At 35.9% G+C, this 15186-nt stretch overlaps 1 protein-coding gene across 1 annotated transcript in view; it reads left to right on the top strand.

Moving 5' to 3' along the window:
* The window catches only part of FOXP2 (forkhead box P2), a 403818-nt gene that overhangs the window by 112369 nt on the left and 276263 nt on the right, over nt 1–15186 (top strand). Inside the window, exon 3 of the mRNA XM_066183059.1 lies at nt 7723–7806. The gene's annotated coding sequence lies outside the window, so the exon portion shown is untranslated. The remainder of the gene's footprint in view (nt 1–7722; nt 7807–15186) is intronic.

Here is a 15186-nt window from a genome sequence, read left to right as displayed (position 1 = left end):
AATCTTGACTCCTAAACAACTTGTCATTTTTATTGACATACACATAAACTTTATTGTAGCCTGTAGGAATTTGCCTAGTGTGCATTTCATGTGTACTGATCTATAGCTTTCTGAACCTTCTCTAGATTTTTTAGGATTTATTTCATATTGGCCACCTTCCTTTGATTTTAAGACAATTTGAAGCAGGCATTTTTCTATTCTTAGTTCAGGTGTTTCATTCTTGAGTCCCTTTAGAGTTGTTGATGGGATACACTCCAGTCTAATAATCTGTTAGAGCTCAGTTTGTCTCTTTTGCTTACGTTCTCTAATGGCACTTCAATTTAAGACAGATCTCTCTCGTGTATTTCTCTGAGGAGGACATCCGGCCTAGGAGCTTCTCCAATCTCCTCTGTTATGGATAAAACCCCAGTTTTTAAGTGGCCCTTGCTCCCTGCCAGCCTCAGCAGAAGCCCCTAGATGGCTAGCTGTGGGAGGCTCCTCACTAAGGCTGATTCTGACCTCAGCCTTGGCCTGTCTCCACTGAGGTGTCTGGTGTGCTGTGGGCTCAGTCTGCCCCCAGCTGCCCCTGGGACTGCTGTTCTCCCTGGTCAAGGGCAGCAAGGTCCTGCTCTGACCATGGACAGCCCCCCCAACTTCTGGCCTCCAGCCCCTAGGGAGCTACTGGTCTATGCAGGCCTCTGACCCTGGATTGGGTTTTATGTTTAAGCCTCCCAAAGATTACAATCCTTTCTGTTTTCCTTACTTGGACACAACTTGAAGCTTTTACAAGGATGTCTTTGTCTTTCTAATAGCCTCCTTCTTCCCATTTTTTCATGACAGCTCCCTTTTCTGGATTTTCTGTCTTTTTTGATGGGTTGTATGCATTTCTTCTAAGCTTGCAGAAGGTGTCTTTAATCAGTCTCTGTGCCATCTGTAGAAATGTGACTTTTGTAGACGATTCTTTTTTCCTCCTTGTAACAAGCTTACTCATTTTTATTCAGTGACCCTCTTTGAAATGGTGGTAGAGTTTTTTTTGGCTTTTGTTGCCCCTTCAAGGGCATAGATTCCAATCTACATCAAAGCAGTTATTGGCTGTGGCTAGGAATTTACTTTGGAGTCTTACCCCTATATGTCATGTGCTTGTACAAGACAGGCAGAAATATCCAACAGCCCTAATATTTATCTGCCATGCTTATAGGGAAATTTTTCAGTGTTACAAAGGTGGTCTGTTTCTTAGGTGTCTTTAGGGGTTGGTCCAGAGCATGGGTTATATTTATATTCTGTGTCTTTCGTGATGTCATCTACCTTAGCCATTGCTGAAAAGGGAGTCTCTGAGTTGTTTAACATGAATAGACTGTTAACTGCCAGATGGATGTGGTAACTGTGAGCAGTCATTCTCTACTAAGTTGAAAAAAACTAAAAAGGAATCCTTGAGTTTGCACAGTAATCTGAAGTGGTCCATATCAAAATACAGCATAGCTGAAGACCTGCTGTGCCTGTAGGGAGGACTAACCTATGTGTAAGAATTTTCCCTTGCAGACCAATACAGCTCTAAATAAGAAATCAAGAAGTGATGATGGAGATGTGTGATAAGCATCCTCTGGACAGACTTATCACTCAGGTCACCAGGCAGGGTCTCTGAGAAGAAATCAAAGGCATAATTCTGTTTTCTTTGCAAAAGACACAGTTAATGAAGTCATGTTAAGATTTGGGTTTAGGATAGGGATCTCTGCAAGGATCCATTCATCTTGGGGACATTTGGTTTGCGATAATTATCTGTAGCTATCTGTGGTGGTCACATCAGTATTGAACCAACCTCCTAAGCAATGTAAGCAGTTCTTGAGGTGCCCAAACTGAGGGTGTGTTAGGGCTATGGAAGCCCCAAGGATGATGATGAGGGAGTTACCTGCTGTTTAGACAAAGTAGAAAACACATTGAGATGCTGCAGTCAGTTAATGGAGATGACAATTGGTGGGACAATTTCCTGTCTTTATTTTTATGGTGATATTTTGGCAGGAGATGGAGACTGTGCAGGTAGGTTGTCTTGGAACCTATTTTGTTTGCTTGTTTTGTGTTCGGTTTTTTTGCCATCTTCATTCCCCTTTCTTGCCCCCCCCCCCCCCCCCGTTAGTTTGTCTTATTTATCATAATTTTTTTTCTTTTTTTTTGATGTGTTTTCTTTTGGTCTTTAGGAGCTCAGGGAGTGTGTGTCTTAGGTTATCAGTTCTGTGTTGTTTGTAGATGTGGACTTCACACAGTTTGGTGTTTCTTTTTCTCCCTAAAAGTTGTGTGACTTTAATTTTCTTAGTTTTGTTGGTTTCGTTGAATTTTCAATGTATTTATTTAGATGAGATTCTTGTTGGTGGGAAAGAAAAAAGGAGGAGCTAGAGTTTCATGTGCAGATCTAGAATGATGGTATCATTGGAATAAATTGCCAAGTGGCAGAACAACTAGAAAGTTGGGATTTAGTGATGGATGGATGCAAGCTCTGTAAAAGACTCAGGCTGAAAAGGTGTGTGAGGGTTGCCCTTATCTTAAGGAACAGTTGGAATGCACAGGACTCATGTGTGATAGTTTTGATGCAATATAAGGGAAGAGATTTTTAGTAGAAAGATAATTATGCAACAGAAATGGTTGCCTAGGGAAACCAGCTTGTGGAATCACCTTCTTTTAAAGTTTTGGAGATGCATCTGTCTAATGTACTAAGTGACCCAGTCTAAATTCAGATGCTTTATGCCGGTTGCTAGTCATCAACCATTCTGTGAGTGGGAGTGTCTGTGATATGGTGCATCATGGCAGAAAGGTCAGGTGCTTTTCAACTCTATGTGTTACTAGGTTGAAAATCTAAACATATGGCTCCTTACAGGAACAAACTAGATATTTTAGACAACTCAGGATGATCACCATATATGTGCACTTACGAGGTACTACTTTCTACAGTTGTTCTACATTCCCAGCCGATATTATTTCTGAATCCCTTCTAATCACATCACAGGAGAAAAAGGGAGAAACACATCATAATTCTGGAAGTAATTTGCAAGACTGTAGTGCCATTGTGTTAGTGGTATTGTAGAACAAACTATTTAGGAATAGTTAATTGCTTTCATTTTTTCTTTATATTCTTCTTCCCCAATTAGTGTAGACTGTTCCAGTTTATTAGGATAAGAAAATTCAACAAGTGGAAAGTGGTTTTTCTCCGAGTTATCTTTGAATAAATTATATGTTTTCAGAAGAAAGACAGACATGCCTGAGGATAAAGTAAGGTATGGTATCTGTGAACACGGGATAGAAATCTCTACAAATATGATATTGGTATCGTGCGTAGTTATAAGATTAGTGTCAACACAGGTTACTTATCATGTAGGGGCAAGTCAAGCACATTAGGTCTGCCTCAGGCATGGTTTAGTCTGTATATCCAGCTATTCAGACAATGTTGCATGGATATTTTGGAAGAAAAGGCTGAGGGATGATTTTTCCATCACTCCGGGCTTCCCATTCGTTGGTATTGTCTCCATTTTCTCCAGTGTGCTTTGATAGGTACAGGTAATCTGTGTCCTGTTAATCTTTAGGACAAGTAAGACCTAAATGGAACATCATTACCCCCCCAGCCCCTTTCCCCAGATGGAGTTAAATGTAACCTGTGCATCAGTTGCACAGTGGATGGAACATACTGGAAGTAGATGATGCATTTATTCCATGTGGACATTTTTCTGTCACTGGGCAATTTCCAGGGCATTTAATATTAAATTTTAAATTATTTTTTGTACGTTTTATTATTATCCTTATCTTACTTCTTTGCACAGTTACGTGTTTTCTGGATTAATGGAGTATGAGTGTTTTGCAAAGGAAATTCTAGGTTGTAAAAATTCGAGAATAATTTTTGTGGTATAGAATATAATGTGAACCTTTGTGAGTACATAGCATTGAAAAATTTGGAAAATACGTAGTTGTGGAAGCTCAAGAATCATATAGGAATTCATTATTTTCTGTGTTTCACATGAAAAAGTATATGCTTCTCCCACCACCACAGAACTTCTCTTTGGACGGCTTGATAATGTAATACAGCCTTCATTTGTCAAAGTAGTGATGTAAAACAGTATGTAAAAATTAGATGATGAGATCAAGGTAGTATGAAGTAGTATTTTCATTGGTTCATTTAACTTTGGACTGATTATAAACTACTAATTCATTTTGCCTGTTCTTGTTAATTATAATGGCATTCAATAGTGCTCGTCCGCTTATGAGCTTCTGAGTATCTTTCTGTCACAGAAATACGAATTTCTGGAATCAGGAAGAAAGAGAATGTCTCTTTACTATTTGCAGTTCTGCAATTTATATAATATTCTTCAAAAATCTTATTTTTTGTAGTGTAAATTAATGTGTTGAAATAGTTTAAATATAATTAAAAATACATAGTCTGAGTGTTAGGCAAATTTACACTTTTTCATACTTTTAGAAGATACACATTGTAGATTGCATGGAAGTGATGTATTTTCAAATAAAATTCAGGACATCCCATTTACATAGTGCAATTTGAGACTTGCTCAAAAGTCCTATTTATTATGAATTATGAAGGTTTTTTTAATTGTGTGAGTCCTATATGATGGAGAGTTGAAAGCTACGGATACCAGTGAATGTTTGTCTTTAAAATGCTGAACAGTCTCTTTAGCAAGTCATTTTTGCTTCAGTGAAACCAGCGGTGGCTTTGGCTCAATCTGTCTGATTCAAAACAAGTGTATCTAATAATAACTATAGGTAGCCCTCAACCAGGTTCTAAGACTTTCTTGCATGCTTTGGTGAGTAGTGCTTCATTAGAATATTTTATACAAATTCCCACTTCAAGCAGTAATGCAGTTTGAACCATTTTAACTATAGAAGAAATCTGAACAAGCAGGTCTTACCTGAAATAGTGACACATCATGGCACCTTGATCTATCAAATACAAGAACTGCTTAAGTGCTGTAGTGCACTTTCCTGGGGTTATTTACATTTTAAAAAAATACCAAAGACCACCAGTAAGGCAGGATAAAGAATAAAAGCACATAGTCTCAAATCAAAATATTGTCTTAGAGGCAGTGTACAAATATATGACAGGTAAACTCACCGTAATGATTTGTGATCTAGATGTGGAATAAGCTATGAGGTAATTGCAGCAAGTAATTGTTAAAGGAGTTAAAGAAATAGCTTGCCACACATGGGAATTGTATTTATTTAAGTCAAGTTTCTAAGTCTTCATCCAGGAATGAATTTCACTCTCATTTTGAAATAAATATTCTAAGGGTTTCTGATGCAACTATCACCATTAACATTCTGTCAGGATGCTTTTTAAAGCTTTGGTTTATAAGGTTTTTGAATTTGTAAATTTTTAAGGTTCAGATGGAATTTAGATGGAATTGTTAGATATTGAAGAATGGAAACATATCTGTGTAAGCACTGTCAGTAGGGAATAGGTAAACAATTAAAGCTCTACCTGCTGGGCCCCAAGGGATGGAATCTGCTAGCTCAGGTGGAAGGTAGAGAAATGTTGGTGTTAAACTGGAATACCTGGAATGATTCAGATCCAGGTTTTAGGATGCTAAAAAAATCAAAATGAATCCAAATTTAGAACAGAAGTTATATTATTTTTTAGGAGTTAGCTGATTTTGTCAGGTAAACCACACTGAAATGCAGCATAAATGAAACAGAAGTCAATAGATAAGATTCTAAAGATGAAAATTTGCACTGCGAAAAAGAGAATTGGTAAGACCTGCTATCTGTCTGTGACACATCTGTCACGCCTACTTTGTGCCATCCTCACCACTTTATATATTCCATATTGATTTCTGAAAAAACACAGAAATCCAGGAATAGACCAAAGATAAAATTATAATCATTGAGATTAATGATTGTGGTTCTTTTCATATTAAGACTAATTACCAAAAAATAATATACGGAAAAATTTCTTCTGGAAAGGCTGTATCTCTACAAAATGGGTCATGTTATGATAAAAGATTTCATATATAATAACTGTGATTGTCCTGGCTTTACTTCTGAGGTGAAGCAATATGTGATGTTTAATATACCCCAAGCTAAGAAAACAGATGATTTGAAAGTGTTTTGGTGTAATGGAGTGTAGGAAAAAAGAGAAATACAGAATATTCACATTTGAGGCTTACGTATTATCTGTCAACAAGATGTAGTGTTAAAGAAATAACTGTAACATGTATTTCTGTCTAGAATTCAGGTGCACAAGAAACTTCAAAGTCTCAGGGGCATAGCTATTTGGAGGCAAAACTGCAACCTTTTAATGGGAAATAGGTCAGTGAGATGAATGCTTTTTACTCAGTTGGTTGGACATTTACATTCTGGATCCAGGGTGACCACATGACCATCAAGCAAAGTTTCATTGACACATATTTTACTCTCCAAAAACTTTTAAGAACTGCCACCCACCTTCACCTCCTCATATTTGCCTTAGGATCCTTACCTGTTTTTAACATTTTCTTCTCTTTTTTGCTTTGTATTAAGCTCATAAGATATCCTTCTCATTTCCCAGTGCTGTCCTACTGTGCAGGGGTTTCATGTAGTGTTTATTCCTCCAGCCTGTCATTCTTTGCTCTCCCTTCTTCACTTGCTCTACTACAGAGGCTGCCAGGTAGCTTTCAGTTTTCTAGGAACTTCGACCTTCCCAGCAGGTTTTGTTACACTCTACAAACAAAGGAAGAAGTTAGAACTGCAGCTCTTTTAAATGTCCAAACATCTTGTAACAAAGTGTGTATTAATAATGCCAGTTGGAACACAGATTTTTTTCTTAAACTGTGGGAAGGCAGTCTTTTCTTTATAAAATTCTACATTCATTTTACTCTTCAGCCTGCTTCTGTTTGACCTTGACAGCAAGAGAGAATTGCCAAGAGGCACCATCGAGAGGCTGGTAGGATCTACTTCAGAGGTAGCAGAGTTTCAGGCATTAAGTCTGTGTCTATATTAGTAAATTAAACAATGCCTGGAAATATTTCCATGTCTCTGCCGCAGTTAATGTCTTTGCAAACTAATATTGTTCCAGAAAATTCCCAGACATTTATTTGACCACCTCCATTCGATGATTTTTATGCAACCCCTCTGTTTTGGAGTGTGTGTGACTATGCTACGTCGATGTAGGATTATCCTACTTCCCACATAGACGGAGGATTATCTCTGCCAGTTGATTTCAGGAATGAGAAATGTGCTCAGGGATAGATGTAATTTAAATATTCTACAGACCTGAATGTTCTTTATTTCTTCTGCCTTGTCCATCCTTCTTCATTGCAGTCTTCCAGTCTCAGCTTCAAATCTGTTTTTTTTTTTTTTTCTTTCCTTTTGCTTGTCCTTTTGTCCTTCCTAGCATACATATAGATTTAAATTTTATTGGCATGCTGTCTCCCAGCTTTTGTCCCTTCCTTCAGATGACCCTGTGAATTTACTGGTAGTGATATTGTGTGCAGTTCTCTGAAACAAACTACTTCAGGGAAGCCCTCCTTTTGTTTGCCCTTGGCTACTATAATAATAAAAATAGAATAAAAATACAAGACTAGAATTTGAGTGATGCCTTAGCTGTCACTCTACTGCAAGGAAGAAACTTGGTGAACAATTATATTTCTTTGTGGACTACATTTAAGCTTAGTGCTTGTTAAGGGAACAAATTAGAGGGAATGATAAGGCCAGATTCTGTGCTGGTTTTGTTAAATGATTCTAAATAGCTGTAAACATTTCTCTCTGTTTTGTTAGGATGGTGGTACTAGAATTGATCTTGGACATCACTTCAGTTCAAGGTTGAAGTTAAAAGTTCTTTTTGAGGCTTAGAAGAAGCAGGTGAGTACAGGTCAATCATCACAAATCAGAGTTTTTTTGGGTTTTTTGACACTTTCTTTTGTTCTGGAATTGCTGTTGTTGCTTACCAATCCAAATTCAAATAGCTGGTCTCTGCTTTCCCTGATTCACTGAGATGTATGTCTGCTTGTGTTATGACTAGATAGCAGAGAATATCTGATTCATTTAGGATTTCCCTACATGCTGTTTCAGCTTCTGCCATGAAAATAAGTGAAACCATGGTTCTGTCACCAAGGTCTCTGGAACTCTGGAGTTAACTTACACTGTACAGTTTCATTGCATCAGCTGTATTAGGAGTGTGATAATTAAGCTAATTTGTTTTGAAAATAGTTTTAGACTTTATGTCTTGTAAAAAACAACATTTCAAAAGGCCACTACACAATAATAAATAGTGAAGAATGCCTGAGTTTGGATATTCCTAGTTTCTTGAAACTGGGATGATCTTTATTCCTCTGGTAATTCCATGATGTCGAGGACCATGAGTTCACACCTTGTTTCAGCTACTTTGTGTGTTGACAGGCTGAACCTGCCTGGGACACCAAGTGTCAGTGGGTGTAGTGTTACTGGGGCCTTGGCATGCCTGCACTGAATACCTTGCTTTGCTCCAGACATTCACAGCTATCTTCAGTGAATCATGTACAAGTGGCTAACAGGTTTTTTTTAACTTAGACACATCTGGAAAAGGAGTAAGATGAGAGCTTAGCAAGGCAGTCACATTTATTTTGGTATATTCACAATTGCTATTGCAACAAAAAATTATTCTGAATGTTGAATGTTGCAGTTGTTCATATTCTACATTTCCTACAGAGGTAAAAAATTTTTTTGAGAATATTCCCAGAACTTTTCAAATTCAAAAGTTTTAGGGAGTATTTTAACATATAAATTGCAAAATATGGTCAATTAGACCTGATACTGAATTTTTAAGATACAGGTTTTAACAGGGTACAACAAATTTACCACAATAGGAACCAGGCCAAATTGCTACTATGTACACCAGGAGGTAGAAACAATATGTAAACACAAATAATATGCCATCTCTAGAAACTGCTAAGGTATTATGAGATATTCTGATATACCTATATACTCCATAATATTGGTGTATCCACATTAATGTTTTGATGCCTCTGGAAGGAACGAGAAAGAGGCTGTTCCACAGGAGTTAATGACGATGCCAGTAATTAGTTCGGAAACTATGGTTATGACAAGTTCTTTAAAGTTCTGCCCTCTGTGAGGAAGCACAGCCCTTTTTAACCTAGTTCAGAGTAGTGTAAAAGAAGATGTTCTGGTATGTGTTTCCTGTGACTGTCTTCACTGGGTAGTAAGAAAGGAAAATTCCTTTATTCCAATTTCACTTCACCTTTTTCTAAGGAGTTAAGGCACTGGCTGGGAGGCTACAGTATGAATATGGTGAAGCCAGGCAAAGAAGAAAGGTTAGGTGTAGCAATGTTGTAAGTCGAAGGATATACAGCACTATACAGGGAAACTGTAGATATTACTGATATCATGTGCAAACCTTTATAAGACTATATGTTAGTATGTAGTAATATATTTATTTGCAAAACACTGTTTTTTTTCTTTCATTCTTCAGTAGAAAAAAACAGTAAAAAATACCAGATTCTTTGCTTTCAATGTATCAATGGAAGTATGGCCGGATTTCTGTCGCACATTTGTACAAGTCTAAATGGTGTAACTTTTATATTGTTATGTTAGATACTTTTTTGATAGTGTCAGTATTCTGGAAAACTGATAGAAACTGGACTCTTATAGAAACTATAGTAATTGAAATCTGTTGAGTCAGCAAGAGTGTTTTTGTTTTTAAAGGATATTTTTTGTGGAAGTTTACTATGCTCTGACACACGACATCCAAAATGCAGTGTAACTGACTTGTGCATCAATAATATTTTGGCAGTATAATTTTATTGAATTCCAGTATGTCTGAAACTTAAAGCATATGAAAGAAAGTAACTGCTATTCTGATTCCTCCTTATTTTCTTCCATAACTTTAAGTTAAATATATTCTATAAAAATGCTTGCTGTAAAGGAAGCCAAAATCTTCTTGGTATTTGTAGCATTGATCTCCATTTCTTGCAGTGTGAAAGTGGAGAAGGAATGTTTATGCAGTCAGTGAGGAAACAGTAGTAAATTCTGAATGCTAGTTCTTCAATATGGTATTTAGAAATAATAGGTTCTTTTATGGCAGGATATGATGTGTTTCCACTGATCGAAAACTGAAATTCAGTCATAAATGTAGTGATAGATATGCATGAAAGTAAAATTGCAATTATGAATACATTTTTAATCAACAGAGAGAAAAAAAATCTTTTTGGTTTTTGTCTTCTCAATAGAACACCTGACTTTAGGAGTAAGTTTTAGAAAAACTGAGATAGAGCTCAGAGGAATGTGAAAGCGTAGAAAAAATGTTCTGTTTTCTGACGGATGACTGAAATAGACAATTTTGAGACTGTTAGTGATACATTTACATCTATGTTTTCTGCATTACTCAGGCTTTGAAAAAAAGCTAAATAAATTCTGGTATTAATGATTATTAGGTTGATCTAGGTCTTCTGTGTTGTCAGTTTGGAGGAGACATTGTGCTCATTCCTGTTTTCTTTCTGGTACTACAGGAAATGAAAACTTGAAACATTACATCTCATGTACATGTATATGCGTAAATTTTGCATACTGTTAAATATTCAGTCTATATGTATGTGTTTATTTTGTAGAGAGCAAACATAATTATACTGTTAGATTTCTACAGAAGGATATCTCATATAGGTATCTTGCATCTGTACTGAAATTCTCTCAACAGTTATGTAAGGACTCACTGCTGGTGACCAGGATGATGACCAACATGTGAAAGGTCTGACCAATATGTGAAAGATATATTTTCCACTAGCTGCATAATGGATTGGCATTACCATAGTCCACAAAGAAGTCTAACTCTTTCACATGTCTGGTCAGAAGGCAAGGGAGTATTAATACTTCCGTAAGTGAATGTAAGGAGGTAGAGAGATAGATAGATAGATAGATAGATAGATAGATAGATAGATAGATAGATAGATAATGCTGAAAGAAAAGATGGTATCTGGTTTGCTGGAAGTATTTAGATGGGGTTTGATTGCTTTGTCTTTAATATGGTTTCTAACAGGAAGAATCTGAAACATAAACAGTACTTTATACTTTAATGGAATTGTATTAGAACTGAGACCCTATTTATTGTAGAATTTAGAATGATCTTTCCAGGGTGATTTTGAATAGCTATAAATTGGTGATTTGGGGGGAACCTGAGGTCAACTTTTGTCAAAAGGCAGTGTACATTGATAGAATTGAATTTGTGACCTGGAAATACGAGGCAGTACATTTTTGCTATCATTATACGTAATGTCAAACTATGGATTTAAACTGGCCAACTTTTCAATTCAGCTAAACAATAAGTACAGTCTTAATGGTCTGATTTGCTGGGAAGAGCACTGTTGCAACAATCTGCTTTTTACAACCCATATAAAATATAACTTGCATCAGTTATTGCAAAGTTTGTGCTTTAGGAGGTATTTTCGTGGCATTGGTGCTCCATATTTATTGGAATTAGTCCTTAATGATACTGTCTTTAAAAATGAGTTATTGCTTAAATACACTGATTATTTTGTGGTTCCTAGCACAGAAATTTTTGAGGAAAAGCTAGTTGAAACCTGATGGGTTTTTTCAGCTCTATGAGATGAGGAGAAAATGGTGTGCATCTTAATAATTTTATGATTCTCATTCCTATGTGACATGAATGAGAGAGGTGAGAACTCTTAATTTTTAACTGAGCTGAATTCAGGTTTCTAAATGTGGCCTGGTTGAGAACAGAAGACCATTACTGTAGTTGTCATGTAAAATGAAGTTGGAGTCTGAATCTCCTTTTTAGCTGTCAGCTTTATTAAGGAGCTACTGGTGTGTTGAACTAGGCACACACATTATATAAGCGGTGTGTGGTAGTGTCTGGGGGGAATTTTCTCTCTCTTCACTGCTGCTTTATTAGGTCTTGCTCACTCACTCACTGTTGCCCTGTCTCACTCCAGCTTTCTGGCTGCAGCTCACAGCCTTGTAGGTCTAATGTAGATTGACGCCTTTGCCAGAGGACTGATTGAAACTTGTGTCTCATAGTTGCTAATGCTCACTCAACCATTTTATTGAAGATAAAGTAAATAAAATAGATTGCCATATGAGAATTCTCTGAAATCAAATGGAATAATTTGACAGGTTTAAGCCCATGAAAAAGCTAGAGCATTGAAACAGATGGGAATACTTTTTATGCACAATATACCAGGAAAAGGTGTCTACTCGCTTGTTGTTATACTGTTAGTGTTATACTATTAATTATTACTTTTACCAAAATTATAATTGTTGAAAATATAATTTTCACTGGTGTTTAAATTGTTAGTTCTCTCAAACGGATTATTTTTATTATAAAAGTAATGGATATACTGATTTTATTTTCTTGTTGCTTCTGGTTCTTTAAGAGACTGGTGATAGATAACCAGTCTCTTATAATTTAATTAAAAAAAAAATAGAAGTTAACTAAGGTGAGTTTAGTACTTGAGAAAATAATTCTGTGAAGTGCAAAATAGATTGTTACTTTTGTAGGCTTTTAGTAATCATTAAGTGACATGATTTTGAATATTACAGATAAAGTTGCTTTAAAAAGCCCTAACATTTCTAAAAGTATAGCAATACAATACAAAAAACTATAAGGTGCTAAAGCTAGTGTGACAATCTGCTCAAAATAATGGTCAACAAGTCACAAATATTCTTCACAATATTTTTATTTTGTAGAGAATTTCTGTAGATAAGCATTGTAGTATGTCTGTGCAATTTTCAGAAATAAGATAATACATAATAATATGTGACTAAAGACACAATAGATGTCATCTGACGCTAATTTTTTTATCTGGATAAAAATGAGTATTGGTCTTTTTAGTCACACTAGTGGACTCCTTACTAGTTGGACCACTTCTTCAAGAAAGCAAGACATACCTGTATTTTAATTTAGTATAATAAATTCTGTCAAACTCAGAGTTAATAAAGGAAATAAATACAGAAGAAGTTAAAAAATATCAACAAAGTTGGCAGATGCAGCCTCAGTTTACCACTTGAAAACAGTCATTTAAATGTCCAATACTGATTTTTCAATTTTCTTTATGTTGAAGCAAATCTGCTCTATTTTGGAGTAGAGAGGAGAGGGATGTTATATATCAATTTTATTTCATTTCCTAAAGTTAAGAAATTGACTGTAAAATGTCGTGCTGTTTGTACTTTTGGATGGGATGCTAGTGAGATTTCATGAATATTGGGTAAAAAATAAATTACGAATCAGCTTTTTCAAAATGACCTGCAGGAGCGAGTTGACAGACTGCAAAAACATAGTAAGGATGGATTTCCAGGTTAAATGTTAGCCAGATTACACATCTAGTTGTGCTGATGTATGCAGTGGCAGGGATGGTATTAGTCAAAATCATATTTTCAGTAAGACTGTGAATAAACCTAAGAAATGTGAATGATAGTCTTCTTTTTCCCCATCCTGTGTTTATTTTTAAGAGTGAAAATTACTCTACTGTGCTTATAAGGCAGAGCATTGGCCTAAGGTCTTTTTCTCTTGTTGCCATGCTGATGACTTTATGTGGCCAAACTCTTAATGCTCTCAAAGCAGTTCCAGACTTAAAATTTCAACATTTACCCTATGGTACTCTTTCTGTTCATTCAGTAGGATAAAAGGGTCATCAACAGCTTTGCCTTCCTTTGGGACAGAATAGAAGAAGATACAGCTCTGCCAAAAGTCTGTGTTTAATTTAACCCCTTCCACTTCAGATTTTTCGTATCTGAAGTTCATGGAAAGTCTTGTCATTCAGAGAGAACAGAGGAAATTAATTTAGTTGTTTTTATTTATATACATAGAATTGCTTTGGGGTTTTTTTCTGTGGTAAGAGGGCAAAGAAAAAGAATCCCTGCTCATTTCCATGTTACATAGCCTTTTCTCTCTCACACAGGTTTTTCTACTTAAATTGTAAAGCCATTATGCTGTTAGCACAGTCTTTGGGAAAAAATGCTGAGGCCTGTGAGTGCTCCAACATAGATTGATTTAGACGGAATAAAAGCTGGTTTTATCAAGAGAGAAGGAAGCCTCAACAGTAGTTTACTTGGGATTTCTCTAAAACTTAAGAAAATCAAATATTGCTCAGAACAATTTATTTCTGCTGTTTTCCTCCACATGGTCTCTTATTTGACTGTATCTGAAGTCATTCTGAAAGACTGATTTTCACGTTACTATTTCCTATGTTCTTCAGCAGCACAGTTAAAAAAAAAAAAAAGTATTTTTGACATGCTTTTAAAGTTACCTTATCCAGAAATCATTCTATGATAAATGTGAGGAACTAGCTATTTTAAATCCTTATTTAAAAAATAAATGAACATGGGCAATAAAGAAAGCAATTCAGTTCAAGCAACTACCTATGGAAGAAATAGCATCACATGTAATTCCTGAAAATAAATGGGATCTTGAAAATGGAATAGATGTTTATTTGATTGCTTTGAGAGTTAGCCTCCCTAAAAAGCTGATTTGAAATGAGTTTTGTGTTTGTAAGTGGTGCTTGTTAGCTGTCTTGGGGAGTGATCTCTTATCTGGAAAATGCATTATGGGATCTAGGAAAGAAAGAGGTAATTTTTAGTTTTTTTTTTAATGTGGCTGCTGTCATCTAGGAACTGGACAAGAGATCACTGTCCCTCAGGAACTAGGCCTCCAAATTTTGAATGCAGCCTGTAAAACAGCTATTTAGTGGTAATTGTCAGTCACAATTGGAAGACAGGTTTTTACTGGTGATTTGGTGGAGAAAACTATGCTTAGGTGCATCTTTTTTTTTTAATATCAATTCAGGTGTTCACAACTAATTTTTGCTGAAACTTGTTTTCTTTCCTGTGTTTGAGTTGTCTAGGGAAGTGAAACAGGTTATGTTTTGGTTCATGTGTTTGTTCTGGACTTACATCCGGACATAACCATATAGATTTGAGTACCTTTATACAAATTCATTTAATTATGACAGATTCATTGAAGGTTTTGCCAAAAAAAACCCCCACCACCACCAAAAAAAAAACCCAAAACAAAACAACCCACCAAATCCACACCAAACCCATAAAACAAAACAAAAAAAAACCCCAAACAAAACAATCCCCCCCCCAAAAAAACAAAAAACAAAAAAACAAAAAAACTACCAGGCATGTAATCCAAGGCTGCAAAGTCAAAACTGCTTAGTATAGTTTGCACAATATATATGAATTCTCAAGAATAAGGTGTGGGACATGGTACTTCAGTATGTTAAATATAGAAAT

Source organism: Chamaea fasciata, unplaced genomic scaffold (genome assembly GCF_029207755.1).
Source record: "Chamaea fasciata isolate MVZ Bird 193981 ecotype frontalis unplaced genomic scaffold, bChaFas1.0.hap1 SCAF_5, whole genome shotgun sequence".
Classification (NCBI taxonomy): Eukaryota; Metazoa; Chordata; class Aves; order Passeriformes; family Sylviidae; genus Chamaea; species Chamaea fasciata.
This window is presented reverse-complemented; position numbering and strand designations above follow the sequence as displayed.